This window comes from Moschus berezovskii, chromosome 13, assembly GCF_049115385.1.
Source record: "Moschus berezovskii isolate FMDL1 chromosome 13, NW_MosBer_1.0, whole genome shotgun sequence".
Taxonomy (NCBI): Eukaryota; Metazoa; Chordata; class Mammalia; order Artiodactyla; family Moschidae; genus Moschus; species Moschus berezovskii.
This window is the reverse complement of record NC_142472.1, coordinates 46,476,513-46,495,655: the sequence shown is the minus strand read 5'-3', so window position 1 is coordinate 46,495,655 and position 19,143 is coordinate 46,476,513. Positions and strand designations below refer to the sequence as shown.

Below are 19,143 nucleotides of genomic sequence, written 5' to 3'. Positions count from 1 at the left end.
GTAAAATTTAAACTATAGTCACATCAGCAAAACAAGGTTTAAATATCTGGTAACATGTTTGTGCGTGTGTGCATGTGTGCTCCTGAGAGAAAGAAAAAGAATCAGAAAAAAACATATTCTATAATGAAATACATTGTTTTTCAAGGTACAACAAGCAAGTTATTACCAACGGTATTTAATTACTTTTTCTAATTTATCTGTGATGGAAGAAGGAAAGAAAAAGCAAAACAAACTGTGGGACCTCAAATTTTCTCCTGCTGAATGAACACTGATAAGAAAATTCTGAATCATTGTTTCACCCAGTTTGTACTATTTATGGACTAGTGAGCAGAAAGACTACAAATGAATTGAATGGTTAATGAATCACATTGTTTTCCACCTTACGAACAGCAAAGACAGCCTCTGATTCATCCACCTCCTATCCCCATCACTGTGATGCTCTTACACTCTGCTCTTCCAACCCACTAAATCAAATGGTTAACACTGAAGCACTCAATAATTGACAAATATTTCCTATTTTGTGTACAGAAAGATTAAAGAGTCACACTGTTCAGAAAATTCTAAAGTGTTATGATATCATGAAAGGCCCAGAAGATCAATTGTAGAGGACCTAGGTGTAAATTGGCTGCCATTAGACAAAATGGCAAAAAGTACACACTTCCCAGACCTGCAGGAGATAATTAGGCCCAATTACTAGATGAAGTCACTGTATTAATTTAAAAACCAGAAAATGTGTCAAAGAGTGTGTGGTGTGTGTGTGTGTGTGTGTTTCACAAAAAAAAATGTGGCATAACAAAATTATAGCTGTGATCACATAGGTATTCTTCTTTATTTATAAGAAAAGTGATACATGATCACTATAAAAAATTACCATATCCAGGTGAATGTATTGGAAAAGCACAAATCACCCATGAAACCACCACTCAGAAATAACCAATATGAAAATTATATTATAGTTTTTCTAGGAATTTTCCTAAACATATGCTTGTAAAACACACAGACACATACACAGATGCACACACATTTCTCTCTGCTAAAATATGGATCATTATTTTCTATCCTATTTTTGTTTCGTGAACTACAACGTAAGCAATTTTTTCCAATAGCATTAAATGTTAAGTAAAAAAAAAATCACAATTTCATTCTATGGATGTACCATATATATATATGCAATCGTTTATCTATCTATGATAACCTCTATAGACAATTCTTTCTCGACATCTCTGATATTTTTTTCATTGATATAAACTCCTGGAAGTAGATTAAGGTTTTAATTTTATATACTATAACAAAACATATTTTAAATATATATCCTTGAAACCCTGTGTTGATTACAAAGTCTATCATTTGTGCCTAGACTGATTCTGCTTATAAATCCCTCAGCTATTAGAATCACTCATCCCTGATCAGTTGTCCTTGGATGAGTTCTACTCATAGTTAATGAATAAAGAAAAAATTCAGAGGTTAAATAGGAGAATAAAATGTTCAGCAAGAAAGTAATTTTGAATTGTATAAAAATTGGTTTAGCATAAGACAATTGATGTTAATTATGATAAAAGCTAAGGTGGCCAAGAGAGAAAGCTCCATGAGAGTGTAATATAGACACCAGGAGGATAAGGATTGCCATCATCAGGAGAGCATCCCCTGGATCCCATGCTCCTGTTCTCATTCTCAGGGTGCAACTAATACTAAGGCCAACAGCCCATTTCAACTCTGCTGACTTGCTCCTCATGAACAGTTCTGTATCTTTCATACTTGAAGCCTTAAAACACAGATTAAAGAAGAGATTTTCCTTGTCAAATGAAAAAACATTTGAGCAGAATCGTACAATTTCTTTTGCTTTCTTTGAACCTTAGCAAGTTACTATTTCTCACCAAAAGAAGGACTGCTTTCCATAACTTCCAACATACAAATCTTGCAAGGATATTATCCTCAGCCAGCTATTCTGGGCCTGGCTAATAAAACTAGTAAAACTGATGTTCCTTGTGAAAACAAAGAAGTGGCAGTTTGTAGGGGTAGGGACAGCCACCGGCACCTCACGCACAGTCTCATGCTGGACCTTTAATGTCTCTTTTCTTGTAAAATGTCCTCTCTAGGCTGACTGTGCCCTCTAGAACATTTATTCTCTTGTTAAGAAAGTATGGATATCCTCAATCTTTTCCCTCAGAATGTTCTCTGTATCACTCTACTTATCTGACGTCTGGATTTCCTTTGAAAATAACACTGTCTTTATCTCACTATTACCAGGCATCTATTCACTTTCCTTTCCCATTTCTTTTAACAAAGTTTTAAGTTTAAGCACCCTATTCAAAGTACCAATTCCCACCCCCCGACACATACACAAAATCAACCCTTCAGTAGGTGATCTATTTCTGTACCACTATCAGCCAACTCCTTTATAGTCTTTTGTGAAAAAGTGACTCAATCAGTTTTGAACTGTTTTTGATCGTACCCCTTTCCCACTTGTAGCTTTCCTCTATGAATGCTGTATTCTCCCTCCTGAAATTCATTGCCTCCATCCACTGTTTCTTTACTTGTAAATGCTTTAAGCCATCCTTCATTGAAACTTATGAGCCTAGTTTCTCTTTAAGAAGCAGTTCTATAACTCCTTTCCTTAGTTGCCACATTTCTTGAATTAATTGGATAGCTTTATCCTTTTTTTACTATAATATAGTCTTTGCCTCCCATCCTATAAGGAATCTGTAATTGTCAATTCCTAAAATCAATTGGTGGTCTTAAAAAAATGAGTTTTGGTCTCCATCAACTTCCCTTGACATCACTGAATTATTTAACAATGGGATACTCTTTATTTGTTAAAACTTTCTTCTACAGCTTCCATGGCATTATTTACTTCTGGCTTTTCATTTACAACTTTTTTCTGATATACATACATGGGCACCTCTTTTGTGAATAACGCCTTAAATGTTAACTTGGATTTGGTCTTCACTGTCTTGTATTTTCTCTCCCCCTAGTCTCTTTGGACAGGGACCCTGGCCTCCATGTCTCTACTGTTCTCTAAACATAGGCATCTGTCAAAACTACAGATGTTTTGGTTGATATTAAAAATATAACCTGAATTTTAAGAGAAAATTGAAATATGGATACAGAAGAATATTCAACCTAATTTAGAAAAATCATACTCTGCTATTCCTTCATTTCATTTAGCCTTGCTTCCCCTCTTTACTTCTGAATTTTGGTTAATGATATCACCACCCACCCTGTTATTCAACTTAGAAATCATCAAATCCTACTTGAATTATTCTTCTCTGTTGCTATTTTTCTTTACAACTCATTTCTAATCTACTTGTCTCACCACCATCACAGATGCATATTTTAATGCATCACAATTGTAATTGCATCACAAATGCACAATTTAATCACAGACCAGATTAAATACTTTGATCAGGCTCAAGAGGCTTAAAATGTTTGATGATTCTGCTTAAAGAATTCAATCTATATGTAGTATTCAAATCCTTTACGTTTTGGTCCCAAATTCTTTTTCTACTCTCAGTTCTTGAAAACTGTTCCTTTTATTCCACCTAAGCAAAATGAATCTCTATTTCATCTATGCTCCCGTGGCACATTGCTCATGGCAGTACTTACAGCTCTCAACGCTTTCTGTTTTATCAAGTTCTTACCATGTCTGTTCTTCTAGTTAGAAGTTCCTGAAAAGCAGCAACCATATCATTCATCTCTGTAACTCCCATACCAGCAAAACTCCTTGTAAGTATTTCTGGCTTAAGAAATGTTTTTAAAAAATATTTTTAATATTTTAAGTCATTCTGGTATCTACAAGAATACGCTGCCTTTTGCCATGCTAAGCCACTCTCTGGTGTCTGACCCTTTGTGACCCCATGGACTGTAGGCTCCTCTGTCCATGGGGATTGTCTAGGTAAGATGTTGGAGTGGGTTGTCTTGCCCCCTCCAGGGGATCTTCCCAACCCAAGGATCAAACCCAGGTCTCCCATATTGCAGGCAGATTCTTTACCGTCTGAGTCACCAGGGAAGCCCTGAAAGTGAAAGTCGCTCAATCACGTCCAACTCTTTGTGATCCCTGTGGACTATACAGTCCATGGAATTCTCCAGGTGAGAATACTGGAGTGGGTAGCTTTTCCCTTCTCTAGGGAATCTTCCCAACCCAGGGATCGAACCCAGGTCTCCCACATTGCAGGCAGATTCTTTATCAACTGAGCTATCAGGGAAGCCCTATGCTGCCTTAAATGAGGATAATTCAATAACAAAACACGCTTTGGTATAGCTTTAAGCTTATTGAAATTTAGTGCATGTCTTTTCTTCGGAAGAATTCCAAGAATGTTCTTGAGTATCAGCATGACTTCTTACAATATGCCCCATGATATTAAGTGAAAAGTCTGAATATATCTCCATGGTAAAGATAAAATAAGGCTAATGGAGGTTACCTTACTTATCATTGTCACAAAACCAGTGGGTGATACAGTAAGGATTAAAAACTCTTACTTTGAATTGCCATTCATTAGCATATTCACTCCATGAAGCAATCATTCAATAGTAACTTACCGTCTCTTTATGAGGACAAATGAGATAATGTCTGTAAGACAATTTAAACTACTCAGGAAAAGCAAGCTATATAATTTAAGAGATGAATTTGATAAATTGGATTCACAAATAAGCAGATTGGCTCAAAGCCTCCATGAGAGGAAGTTATTGTGTCATTTTCCCAATCATCTTGCCAATTTACCTCAAGCTTTATAATCCTACAAGTCTTCTCTAGAGCTTAGCAAATGAACTTCTTCTAAATGAGTTTTGGTCTCAACTCAGTAAATTTTATTTGTACTTTCCCCATATTCTTTCCAATAGTTCACTGACCCATTACATCACCAAAGCTACTATGCATCCCAACTAGAATACAAGCACATTTGACTTGTTTCATGGCTAATGCTTTAGCAATCATCTTAGTATAACAATATTGATTTGATATAAAAGCATTTTCTCTTTCATATTATTACATTTATATGTGGGTTCTACATGAGAATTCACCATATAAGCCTCCAAGAGTGTACTTCTTTCACCACAGTTTTTTTCAGTAATAGCACCTACTACCTAGGACCCAAGGGCACCCATTAAGTACTCAATGATATTTCCTACAAGACATTTTTTTTTTTTTTGGTCCTTTGAGAGTATTTCTAGCACTCTCAGAAGGACAATGCAATCAATGAAACCTTCAATAGTTCTGAATTTAACAATGTGAATGCTATTGAAATATCCATAGAATACGAAGAAGAAGCTGCTGATACATGAGCAAATGTGCATCAGGAGCGAGCCAGACAAAGCTGGCCATATCCTGTCTTCCACTGTTTAGAAAAATAGAATGATCTTATTTAGGGCAGAACCGTGATCTGTTGAACAGAAATAGAGTAGAATTCAATTTGATTTCATAAGCAAAGCCTGCTCCAATAAAAGTTGCTCTGTATAAACCAAAAATGCAATTTAAACAACACTTTAGATATCTCAGCTTTCATTCAGCTTTACTATAAATGAAGTTTCACTTTAAGTGAATTACACTGTCACTTTTGGGTATTTAAGTAACTCTTGCTCTCTAAGAAATTTACAGACCTCGATATTCCCTTACAGTGTAAAATATCCCTGTTTACAAAGATAAGGCAGATGGGTACCAGCAGATAGTCAACATGAGGGGAAAGGAGAATTACCCACCTGTTATTGTGTATGTGTCCATGATCCCAGGTTTACTGAGGAGATAGTTCTATTTTTACATTTTTATATCAGTTCTGAATGGGAATTTTGAAGGACAATACACAGCTAAAACATTTTTACTGAATTGGTGTTTTTAGAATTTAAATTTGTCCCAAATGTAAAATAATGACTGCCTTTAACAACTTTTCACAAAACAAAAATTACAAAATCTTTAGGAATTTAAGAAATTCTTACTACGAATAGTCTATGAATAATTAAAATTATACTGCAAATGAGCTTATCAGTAATAGAGTAGGGGCACTAATGTTAAAAGCTTTTGCTGTGCACAGAGAAAATTACAGACCCAATAACCTCAGACTGTTACTCCAGAAAGTGTATATTAATTAAGAACCAGTGGTATAGATGAGAGAAAATTCCAACTTCAAAGACCCACAGATATACAACTCAGCTCGATAATCCAGATATATTTATATACTTTCCTTTGATTAATAGTAATCCAATTCTCTGTTACCCTGTTTATTGTTTTACCAAATTTTGTTTGATTTGAAACAATTCACCTGAAATGACACAAAATATGTTTTTGTGTGTCATCATTATGTAGATATTGCCTTGTGGTAGTCAAAATGGCTAAGAGATACATTCAGCAAACATAAACTAATTGCTAATTATGTGCAAATTGTGTTTGAAACTAGAAAATTAATGTTGGTAAATAACACCTACAGGGTCTCAAATGAACCTTCAATTTAGTTAGAAAAAGAGTCATAAATGGGTAAAATTAATTAAAAATGAGAGATTCATACAGCATTTCAAGAGGAACATAAATAAACAAGATATGTGACATGACAATAAATGTGATGGCCAAATAATGAGTTACTTAGTTGAGCATATTCTCCCATGAGATTCCCCAGTGAATTTGATAATCTAGGAATCACCCTATGTCAAAAGTAGCAAATATATGTCCCCTCATTTGATCCCTCTCATGATTGGAGGTAGCTTTCAGAAGTGTTTTCTTGAGCTACAACTAGGTTTGAAAGTGAAAGTGAAGTCGCTCAGTCGTGTCTGACTCTTTGCAACCCCGTGTTCTGTAGCCTACCAGGCTCCTCGGTCAATGGGATTCTCCAGGCAAGAATACTGGAGTGGGTTGCCATTTCCTTCTCCAGGGGATCTTCCTAACCCAGGGATTGAACCTGGGTCTCCCACATTGCAGGCAGACGCTTTAACCTCTGAGCCACCAGTTAGAATGATTACTCTGATTGTTTAGCACTGTGAGTACAAAGTGAGAAGAGATGCATTCAGGGCTTAATTTGCCATCTCTCTTCTAGACTCTTCCTTCTTTTCGTTCTCTATACATTTTCAAGCTCCAGGCACAGTCTTCTCTCCTAAACACCTCAGCCCTCTCTTATCCCTTACTTCAGTATTGTAATGCCCCCTCTTCACTGATGGCTCAGGTGGTAAAGAATCCACCTGCAATGCGGGAGACCCAGATTGGATCCCTAGGTTGGGAAGTTCCCCTGGAGAAGGGTAATGGTATTCTTGCCTGGGAAATCCCACGGACAGACGAGCCTGGCAGGCTTCAGTCCATGGGGTTGCGGAGTCAGACACGACTGAGTGACAAACACTAGTCTCTGTGCCTCTAAACTCAATAATGCATCCTGATAATTCAATTTTCTTTCTGAAATTTTAATATGAACCATGTCATCCCCTGCACCTAACTTGAAACCATTATAAAGTTTGAACTTATTTGTCAAGTAGAACATTCCTGATCTCATGACTTCACAAATATCATGACAACCATCCTCACCTACCTTGCTTGTTTCTCACTTTTCCTTTAAGCAGTCCTAAATTGAGCACTGCTCCTTGAACATCCTCATTTTTCATGGCATCTGTTTTATCCATTTCTTAAAATGTCCTCCCTCACAAAGTTCACCTGAGAATTTTCTCTTTTTGAAAATGTCAGTTCAAATTGATGACTGTGAGGGCTTTCCCAGCACCTTCCTTCAGGTAGTAGGTCCTTTCTTTTTACTATGTATATATTTCTATTGTAATGTTTGCCTTTTATGGATCTCCCTCAAGACTGTAAGCTCATGACAGAAGGCTCTTGTATTCTTTCACTGGTGTGTTCCCAGGGCCAGAAAATCACCATGGCCAGAGGACGTATTCAAAATGCTTCAGGAGATGAAGGATAACTGCAAGCTACAGCAGACTAGAGAAGGGTTAGAGAAGACAGAGAAACAATATCTGGAGAGCAGAGAGGAAGCTTCAGGAGAACCCTGGAGGGAACAGAGCAAAACTTCAGAGTCAACAAAGGGGAGTACCAGGCACTCTCCAGGGACAAAAAAAGCTGTTTTGTCCATATAACAGTTAACTGAGAAAGACAAGTGCCTAGATATGTATGGTAGCTGGATAAGGTGGTTTTTATCTAACAATTTCTTATTAGAAGTCTCTCTAAATCATTTACAAATTAAGAATTCGCTAGCTATGAACCCATTTTTTAAGTTTGAATAAAAATATTTTTTATTAATTTTATACAAATAAGCCTTTGAGTCTATTATATTTTACATTTCAGAATGCACACGTACTAAGTTATGTTGTTGTTTTTTAATCTATGTGTAGCGCATGTTTCTTTTTTCTAAAAGTCAAGCACTGCTTATAGGCAGAATCCATCTGTGAAAAAATACAGAAAAACAACAAAAAAGCTTTTATTTGGTTGTGTGATATTCACTTATCCCAGTTTGACTATGTTATGTCATGTGTGACTAATGTCAATGCATCCAGCCACCTGCCTTCCCACCAGCCACTGACAAGCTGCAGCTAAATAGGAGTGAAGTACATTGACAGACAAAATTATTTTTGGATTCACTGCTCAAGTAAAGCTTTGTTGAATCCATAGCAACCACAAGCATTATCTATATCTGTCTGGATTACTAAAATAACCCATTACATTACAAAATATGGATCAGAAGGGTTCATATTCCTGAAAAAGTATCCCCACATTGGGAGCTGAAATGCGGATATTCCCTTCTTCCCAGACTGACTGCAAAGCAACGACAAAAATCAGGAACAGACTGTCCATCAAGAAAGCAGCTGGAAAGATCAAAACAGTAAAATATATAGTTGGCATGTTGCTTTTATACACTAGCCAAACCCCCACAGGGAAAAAATGCCATGTAGATTTCAGTCAATAAACAAATATCTGACAAGAGGTCAAATAAATCAGTCCAGCCTGTTATAAAATATCATATGCAGAGTAATGGGAATAGAATCATCATAACACTAGTAGCAATGTGTTTGGTTTCAAATGGACTGTGTATCTGGCATCTGCTAACCTGAATCATATGGGACTTTGGAAAAATGTTATTTGGTGTATGGAATGCTTTGAGGCCACAAAATCTGAATATACAAAATTTCCATCTTCAGTTAAAACACCAATGAAGATGAGTAGAAGAAAACTGAGGCAAAACTAGAGCGTTCAACCAAAGTATACAGTTAAGTGTGAATGTCTTCATTACATAAATATCTGCAAATTATTTTGGCATTTCTATTCTCTTTTTTTCCCTTTGCTTACATGAAATAAAAGAAACCTATTCCTCTATCAAAGTCTGTCTCCCTTTCCAATTCTTGTCATTCAAAGTACAATTCACTCCTATGGTAACCAAAGTAGTCCTAGTCAAGCTTCAAACTCAAGATGCCAAGTGGCAACTGCTTAAGTTATACTGCTATACCGCACAGCTACTAGCAGACAAGGAAGACTATTTCGTTTTACCTATAAGCCCTCTTTAGAAGATAAAGTGGATTTCTGCAGGAATCACTCAGAGTTTTATTTCTTTCACCTAGCACAATGCCTGAGTAGCAGACACTCAATAAATATTTAATAAATGAATATAACAGGAAAAAGAATCATTAAATACTTGAATGTGTACTTACTGACAAGTAGTCTAGCTTTATTTTATTCAAGTACCCATAAAAGTTTTTGATACTAGAAAAGTATCATTGAAATAAATCACATATTTTCTCCTTTTATATCTCTGAGTTTAAAAATTGTTTACGCTACTATGGATGTACTAAAACATGTGGAGGTGGCACTTTTTATAGTAATTATGATGTCATTTTCAAAGGTAAATTTTTTTCTTTCTTTCAATATACATGCATGAAATATATCACTTGCATTTTTGTTAATATTCACAAAATGTAAAGTTAGAAAAAAGTATTTATGAATTAATTAATTCACATCTATTATGACCTCAAAATGAAAAATTGTTTTCATTTCATAAAATTGCTCCAGCCTCCAAGTGCTAGAATGGACAAGGTCTCTAACTAGGGACCTGAATCAGAGCTTAGGAAGACTAGGGTATTCCACCCCACACCCTGCCCCTTCCATGGTGAAAAGCTGTGAAATAACTTTGCTACATTTCTCCTTAGCCAAGAAATAAGCATGACTTCCATGAACACTAGTTTAACTCAACCTGCTACACTGAGCATTGCAAATAACCAAAATGTGATTTCTTTACTTTCTTGCAGAAAACAGTATCTTACTCTTCCAGTGTTCAGTCACATTTAATAAAGATGAATCTTTCCAACAATTCAACACCCTTGGCTCTTTTTAAAACAAGGAGACAGACTTTCCTGAGATATTCTTTAAATGTACACACCGTGGTGTTCTTTCCATTAGTGATAGAAAAGAATATTGCTTGCTAATCAGATATCAAAGGCTTCTTTCCTCTGCTGAGGCTTCAGGAATGGGGGTACAATTATTGTTGAAAGGGAAATGGATTATTTAAGATTGGCTGCTTCATTGTCCTGATACTGACAGGGTCTGCAGGTGTACAGAGTTTTGCCCACTGATACAAATTGAATCTGAAAATAGCAATTTATTCACCAAATCAAGCCAATCACTGCAATGCAGTTCTGTCTTTTGGCTCTTATTTCCAACCAATCACTCTTAACCACTTTGCAACTTCTGTTTTACAGTGAACATTTCTCTTTTAGGACGGGGACTAGGGGAGCTCGCATGGAAAGCCTTTATTTCAGCCTTTTTGAGCCTTCATTTTAGAAGACTGTTTATAATTGTACTACTTAATCTAGACAAAAATGATTAACACCTGTTCCAAATTGGTACTCCTGTCCCACTATCCTTTTTCTCTTCACCAATTGCCATTTGCTTTCCTTTACCCATTAAAAAAACAATCACATTAACATCCTTTGTAACACGATTTCAAAAGGCACACCAGAAATTCTACAGTAAAACTGCATCGTCTATATGCTAACATAATCAACTTCCAGGAAATAGGAAAGAACATAAAGACATATTTGAAGTGATTTTTTTTTTTTATTTTAACAGTTACTTGAAGTAATACCTAATATCCAAGTCAAGAATTTGAAACAAGTAAAGGAAAGATAGTTTGCCTGAGGGGAAGCAAACAGGCCAAAGAACTCTAAATTTGGATCAAAGACTGGATAGCTAAATGGACCCTCTAAAAGATCTGAATCAACGCATATCCCTGGCACCTTGCCAGGCTTTCTAAATCTCTTGGATGGAGAGGAACTCACAATGTCTAAGCACAGGTTGTTGTCATGGCTACCAGCAGCCAACAGCCAGGGGAAAAAAATTAACTTAAAAAGGCATTTGGGAAACAATCATACAGATTTCAAAGGAGGCAGGTAATGTGGTCTGGTATTCCCACCTCTTTAAGAATTATCAACACTTTGTTGTGATCCACATAGTCAAAGACTTCGGTGTAGTCAATGAAGCATAAGCAAATGTTCTTTTTTCTGGAATTCTCTTGCTTTCTTGATGATCCAACAGATGTTGGCAATCTGATCTCTGCCTTTTCTAAATCCAGCTTGAACATCTGGAAGTTCTCGGTTCACATACTGTTGAAGCCTAGCTTGGAGAATTATGAGCATTACATGAGTGCAATTGTGCTGTAGTTTAACATTCTTTGCCATCGCCCTTCTTTGGGATTAGAATGAAAACTGACCTTCTCCAGTCCTGTGGCTACTGCTGAGCTTTCCAAACTTGCTGGAATATTGAGTGCAACACTATAACAGCATCATCTTTTAGGATTTGAACTACCTCAACTAGTATTTCGTTACCTCCATTAGCTTTATTTGTAGCAATGCTTCCTAAGGCCCACTTGATGTCTGGCTCTAGGTGAATGATCAAAGTATCATGGTTATCTGGGTCATTAAGATCTTTTTTTATATAGTCCTTCTGTGTATTCTTGCCACCTCTTATTAATATTTTCTGCTTCTTAGATCCATAATGATTCTGCCCTTTATTGCTCCCTCTTTGCATGAAATAATCCCTAGTGTCTCTAATTTTCTTGAGGAAATCTCTAGTCTTTCCCATTCTACTCTTTTCCTCTATTTCTATTTCTATGCATTGTTCACTTAGGAAGGTTTCCTTATGTCTCCTTGCTATTCTTTGGAACTCTGCATTCAGATGGGTATATCTTTCCTTTTCTTCTTTGTCTTTCACTTCTCTTTTCTCAGTTATTCATAAGGCCCCCTTAGACAATCATTTTGTCTTTTTTGCATTTCTTTTTCTTAGGGATGGTTTTGAGCACTGCCTCCTGGACAATATTACAAACCTCCATTCATAGTTCTTCAGTAACTGTCTATCAGATTGAATCCCTTGAATCTATTTGACTATAGATTCAATAAAGCCAGATATCAAGTGAGCCTTAGGACACATTGCTTACATAATCATAAGGGATTTGATTTAGACCTTAATGGCCTAATGGTTTTCCCTACTTTCTTCAATTTAAGTCTGAATTATGCAATAAGGAGTTTGTGATCTGAGCCACAGTCAGCTACCAGTCTTGTTTTTGCGGACTGTATAGAGCTTCTTTAGCTGCAAAGAATATACTCAATCTGATTTCAGTATTGACCATCTGGTGATGTCCAAGTGTAGAGTCATTTATGTTGTTAAAAAAGGGTGTTTGCTATTACCAGTGCCTTCTCTTCACAAAACTCTGTTAGCCTTCGTTCTGCTTTATTTTGTACTTCAAGGCCAAACTTTCTGGTTACTCCAGGTATCCCTTGACTTCCTACTTTTGTATTCCCACTTTGTAATGGACAGGAATGGGCAAATTTAATTCAGATGACTGTTATATCTACTACCATGGACAAGAATCTCTTAGAAGAAAGGGAGTAGCCCTCATTTCAATGCAAGAGTCTGAAATGCAGTACTTGGGTGCAGTCTCAAAAATGACAGGATGTTCTGTTTCCAAGGCAAACCATCCGGTATCACAGTAATCCAAGTTTATGCCCCAAACACTAATGCCAAAGAAGCTGGAGTTGAACAGTTCTATGAAGACTACAAGACCTTCTAGAACTAACACCAAAAAACAATGTCCTTTTCATCATAGTGGACTGGAATGCAAAAGTTGGTGTTTGAGGGATCCACTATTTGACTGTGGTGATGGCGTCACAGGTATACCCACATTTCAAAACCTATCAAATTGCATTTTAAATATGTGCATCTTATTCCCTTCAATAAATCCATTTTGAAAGTTTCTAGACAGTTTAAACAATATGCATATATATATGTATGTGTGTGTGTGCTTTTACTACATATGTGTATATATAACACTTTAATATAATATATTGCTATAACATTGTACAGTACTCTAATACTATATAACATTAGTGTTACCACTGTGTAGCTGATTTTCTGCCTACTTTTAAAAATCTTTTGTGTTATCTTCTTTTATAAAAGTAACATTTTATTTTATGATAGTTATGAATTTTAAGGCAAGAAAAAAACTATATACATAGAATGAATTCTTTCTTTTTACACAACAATGGCTATTTATTTGCATATTATCTATAGTTGCCTTTGCAGAAGAACAACAGAGCTGAGTAGTTGAGAGAGATTATATGACTCTTTACAGAAAAAATGTTTGTTGTCCTGTGAGCTAGATCAAGAATTAGGATATTATCAGTATTATGCATCAAACCTGGACTGGCGATTCGTTTCACACATGATAATATACATGTTTCAAGAGGCTCTCTTGACCCCTCTCCCAGTTATAACAACTTACCTAACCACTTTTCCTGAGTTCTAACATCATAAATTAATTTTGCTTTCTCTTAAATCTCTATGGAAATGGAACTGTACAATAAACTTCTCTGGTATTGGCTTCTTTTATTCAATATCATATTTATAAGATTCTTTCCTGTTTCTTCAGGTAGTAGAACTTTATTTTTATTTCTGCAGTGTATTACTAGAATGTGTACGTGGAGCAAAATGATGAAACAGGTGAATTTGTCTTGAATACCTACCTCCATCTTTTGTTTAATCACATGTGGCTTTTCTGTTTTCATTTCCACTCCCAGAAACTTTCCATTTTTCTCCCCTCCCCCCACCAACCCCTCAATCTTCTTGCATATCATGAAACATGCTACTTGGCACTGCTAAGATCCTAGATGCTTACACTTAAAAAATGTTTTTTTGATAGCTTTTGTTCATCATGGATTTTTTTGCATTAATTTTTTTTTTTTTTTTTTGGCCATGCCTTGTGGCATGCAAGATCTTAGTTCCCCAACAAGGGATCTGTTGAACCAGAACCCCTTACAGTGGAAGTGTAGAGTCTCAATTGCTGGGTCCCCAGGGAAGTCCCCTAGATGGATGGTTGTATCTTGTTAAACAAAGCACTATATACATAGAACAAATTTATTTTTAAAAGTGTTAAATTTAGAGAAAAAGACAAAGGTGTTTAATCAGCAAAAGTTCGTTAACTCAACACTTTAAGACTATAAATTTCCTTTCTTATACTTTCATTCTTAATATGTTTTTCTTGTGAATGTCTTAATAGTACCTATTATTATCTGCTTTGAAAAAAATGTGTTATTTTAATCCCTATTTATAATACACACACACTGATACCTTATAATAAATGACAACTTAATTTTAATGGATTAATTGTACATTTAAGTGAGGACTAGTCATGTATGGATGTGAGAGTTGGACTGTGAAGAAAACTGATCACTGAAGAATTGATGCTTTTGAACTGTGGTGTTGGAGAAGACTCTTGAGAGTCCCTTGGACTGCAAGGAGATCCAACCAGTCCATTCTAAAGGAGATCAGTCCTGGGTGTTCATTGGAAGGACTGATGCTAAAGCTGAAACTGCAATACTTTGGCCACCTCATGCGAAGAGTTGACTTATTGGAAAAGACCCTGATTCTGGGAGGGACTGGGGGCAGGAGAAGGGGACGACAGAGGATGAGATGGCTGGATGGCATCACTAACTCAATGGACATGAGTTTGAGTGAACTCCCAAGAGTTGGTGATGGACAGGGAGGCCTCGCATGCTGCAATTCATGGGGTTGCAAAGAGTTGGACACGACTGAGCAACTGAACTGAACTGAACTGAACTGAAACGTATTTTGGCATCTTCAAGGAGTTTTATTCTTTCTTCAGGTAAGAGTTCAACTTAGAGTTGAATTATATCAGAGAGATAATTCTAGCAAAATCATGCCGGCCTGAAACCAAATGAGGTTCTAAAAATAGCTTATGTGAATTCTGTAATTATAAATAAATCTGTTAATTTATTTTTATCAATTTCTTAATTTACTCAATAAATATTTTGACTTAAACTCTGATTATGCAAAAACAAGTGAAAAAGTGATCTGCTGTAATGGAACTCATAATATCAAGTCAAGACATGAAATCATAGTTTTGCTAAAATACTTATTTTGAATTTTTTTGTTATCAGGAAAGAAGAACAGAAGGAGAGAAAATGTTTTCTTACAATTTGTCCTGAGATAGAATTTATATGTGAAAAGCTGTTCAAGGTAAGAAGCATGAGAAAAATATAACGGCTTCTTAAAAAGGATGTAAATGCAGTCTTCTGCAAATTTTCACTCTTTTAATTATGTACTTATTGAAAATATCCTGTGTAGACTCTCATGGAGGCCTGTCCACAACCATGAAGAATTATTTATTTTCAAGATTTGCTGTCTTTCTAGCCCTCCTAAAAAAGTGCTTCAGTGGTTAACCTCTTCATTCAAAAACTAATATATCCCAATGTTCCCTGGAAAGCAACTTCCTTTATTGGCATAATTCCCTGTATGTGTTTTAAGAGCCTTGACTAAGTTGTTTTGCCTTTTAGTTTTCAGTGTGCTTTTGAATGATCAATATGCATTATGGAACTATGCTTATTCATCATTTTTTCCAACCAGGAAAGCACATTGCAATTCTGGTGAGAACATTTAAGCATAAATAATAATACACACCTAATGCAACCTCTCATTACTCTTCATTTTTCAACCCCCAAACTCAAAGACTTTCAGTTTGTTTTTTTATTATTATTTTTTTCATTCTTTCGAGGTAAATTTCTCAGTTTAATAAATAATAATTGGAAACAAATCATGCCCATTTTTCTTCCTGTCAAAATCATTGTAAAAATGAACAGAAGCATTGGAACTCCAACTTTGCAGTTTTCCAGGCAGCCACTTTTTTTGCTGGCTTAGTGATCCTATTATCCGAAAGAGACTATATGTTGTCTTTCACGCGTAGAAGTGTCCCGGCTACCCTGCACTGGACCTGTCACTTTAGACCAATAGCTGAACATCTTCCATGAGCACAAATGGGCAAAATGGAAGACATAAAATTGTTCCCCTAATTGAGAATGCTCCAAAGAGCCTATAGAACTGAGCCTTGTTTCCCAGAGTATATTATTTCAACTGAGACTGAGGATACTTCTGCCAGAATCTAGGTGTCTTCTGCCCAAAATACTTTTTATGAAAAGATTAGTTTGCTCTCCATATTTCCTTAGAGCCTTTACCCTGAAGGTTGAGGGTCTCTCCCTCCGTACATTAAAGTTTACCTCCCTTCTTCCCCCATAGCTAATTAAAGGTGCTATCTGACTTAGGAAGCAAATTTTTAAAATTTTGACAATAAAAAATAGCAGGTATGAGAAAATCTAAAATCCAAAACTCCTAAAGTTTACTTATTTTGTATTTAAACAAGTCACTCACAGTAATCCCTTCAAGCTCCTAGTAACACTGATACAGAAAACTTGAATAACTAGCCCTAAAATTACATGCTATGATTTCAAAATTAACATTTTGATAGTAGAATAAAGAAAAAGAATTACTGACTCACACTAACTTTGGATTCAAAGCATAAACAAGTTTAAGGGGAAAAAAAGGAAACATTATGTAAAACTTTCAGAGAACTGTAATGTTGCCTCTATTTTTTTTTTCAGCCATTAACTACTTTGAAAACAGGTGATAAGAGCCAATAATGAAACCACAGTATAATCTAAAGTTGGAAACACCCATAATTTGTGTAATGAGCAAATTGATAAAAAACAAGTTATTTCAGAAATTTAAAATATATGTATGTATCAGTTCAGTTCAGTCACTCAGTCCTGTCTGACTCTTTGTGACCCCATGAACCACAGCACGCCAGGACTCCCTGTCCATCACCAACTCCTGGAGACCACCCAAACCCATGTCCACTGAGTCAGTGATGCCATCCAACCATCTCATCCTCTGTCATCCCCTTCTCCTCCTGCCCTCAATCAGGATCTTTTTAAATGAGTCAGTTCTCGCATCAGGTGGCCAAAGTATTGGAGTTTCAGCTTCAACATCAGTCCTTCCAATGAATACCCAGGACTGTTCTCCTTTAGGATGGACTGGTTGGATCGTGTTGCAGTTCATGAGACTCTCAAGAGTCTTCTCCAACACCACACTTCAAAAGCATCAGTTTTTCGGTGCTCAACTTTCTTTATAGTCCAACTCTCACATCCATACATGACCACGGAAAAACAGTAGCCTTGACTAGATGGACCTTTGTTGACAAAGTAATGTCTCTGCTTTTTAATATGCTGTCTAGGTTGGTCATAACTTTCCTTCCAAGGAGTAAGCGTCTTTTAATTTCATGGCTGCAGTCACCATCTGCAGTGATGTTGGAGCCCAAAAAACCAGTCAGCCACTGTTTCCACTGTTTCCCCATCTATTTGCCATGAAGTGATGGGACCAGATGCCATGATCTTAATTTTCTGAATGTTGAGCTTTAAGCCAACTTTTTGACTTTCCTCTTTCACTTTCATCAAGAGGCTCTTCAGTTCTTAGCTTTCTGCCATAAAGGTGGTGTCATCTACATATCTGAGGTTATTGATATTTCTCCCAGCAAACTTGAATCCAGCTTCTTCTTCAAGCCCAGCATTTTTCTTGATGTACTCTGCATATAAGTTAAATAAGCAGGGTGACAATATACAGCCTGACGCTGTCCTTTTCCTATTTGGAAATAGTCTGTTGTTCCATGTCCAGTTCTGACTGTTGCTTCCTGACCTGCATACATATTTCTTAAGAGGAAGGTCAGATGGTCTGGTATTCCTGTCTCTTTCAGAATTCTCCATAGTTTATTGTGATCCACGCAGTAAAAGGCTTTGGCATGGTACATAAAGCAGAAACAGATATTTTTCTGGAACTCTCCTGCTTTTTCGTAGAACCAGAGGATGTTGGCAATTTGATCTCTGGTTCCTCTACCTTTTCTAAAACCAGCTTGATCATCTGGAAGTTCACGGTTCACATATTGCTGAACCCTGGCTTGGAGAATTTTGAGCATTTCTTTACTAAGTTGTGAGATGAGTGCATATGTGCAGTAGTTTGAGCATTCTTTGTCATTGCTTTTCTTAGGGATTGGAATGAAAGCCGACCTTTTCCAATCCTGTGGCTACCGGTGAGTTTTCCAAATTTGCTGGCATATTGAATGCAGCACTTTCACAGCATCATCTTTTAGGATCTGCAATAGTTCAACTGGAATTCCATCACCTCCACTACCTTTGTTTGTAGTGATGCTTCCTTCCTAAGGCCGACTTGACTTCACATTCCAGAATGTCTGACTCTAAGTGAATGATCACACCATTGTGATTATCTGGATCATGAAGATCTTTTTTGTATAGTTCTGTGTATTCTTGCCACCTCTTCCTAATATCTTCTTCTTCTGTTAGGTCCATAGGATTTCTGTCCTTTATTGAGCCCATCTTTCCATGAAATGTTCCTTTGGTACCTCTAATTTTCTTGAAAATATCTCTAGTCTTTCCCATTCTATTGATTTCTTCTATTTATTTGCATTGATTGTTGAGGAAAGCTTTCTTATCTCTCCTTGCTATTCTTTGGAACTCTGCATTCAAATGGGTATGTCTTTCCTTCTCTCCTTTGCTTTTCACATCTTTTCCCAGCTATTTGAAAGGCCTCCTAAGACAACCATTTTGCCTTTTTGCATTTCTTTTCCTTGGGGATGGTCTTGATCCCTGTCTCCTGTACAATGTCATGAACCTCTGTCCATAGTTCATCAGGCACTGTGTCTATCAATTCTAGTCCCTTAAATCTATTGCTCACTTCTACTGTATAATCATAAGGGATTTGATTTAGGTCATACCTGAATGGTCTAGTGGTTTTCACTACTTTCTTCAATTTAAGTCTGAATTTTGCAG

The 19,143-nt window shown here is 36.4% G+C and overlaps 1 pseudogene; it reads left to right on the top strand.

Moving 5' to 3' along the window:
* The first annotated feature begins 9,743 nt into the window (after window positions 1-9,743).
* LOC148775824 (histone-lysine N-methyltransferase SETMAR-like) overlaps window positions 9,744-19,143 on the top strand; it is a 65,202-nt pseudogene continuing 55,802 nt past the window's right edge.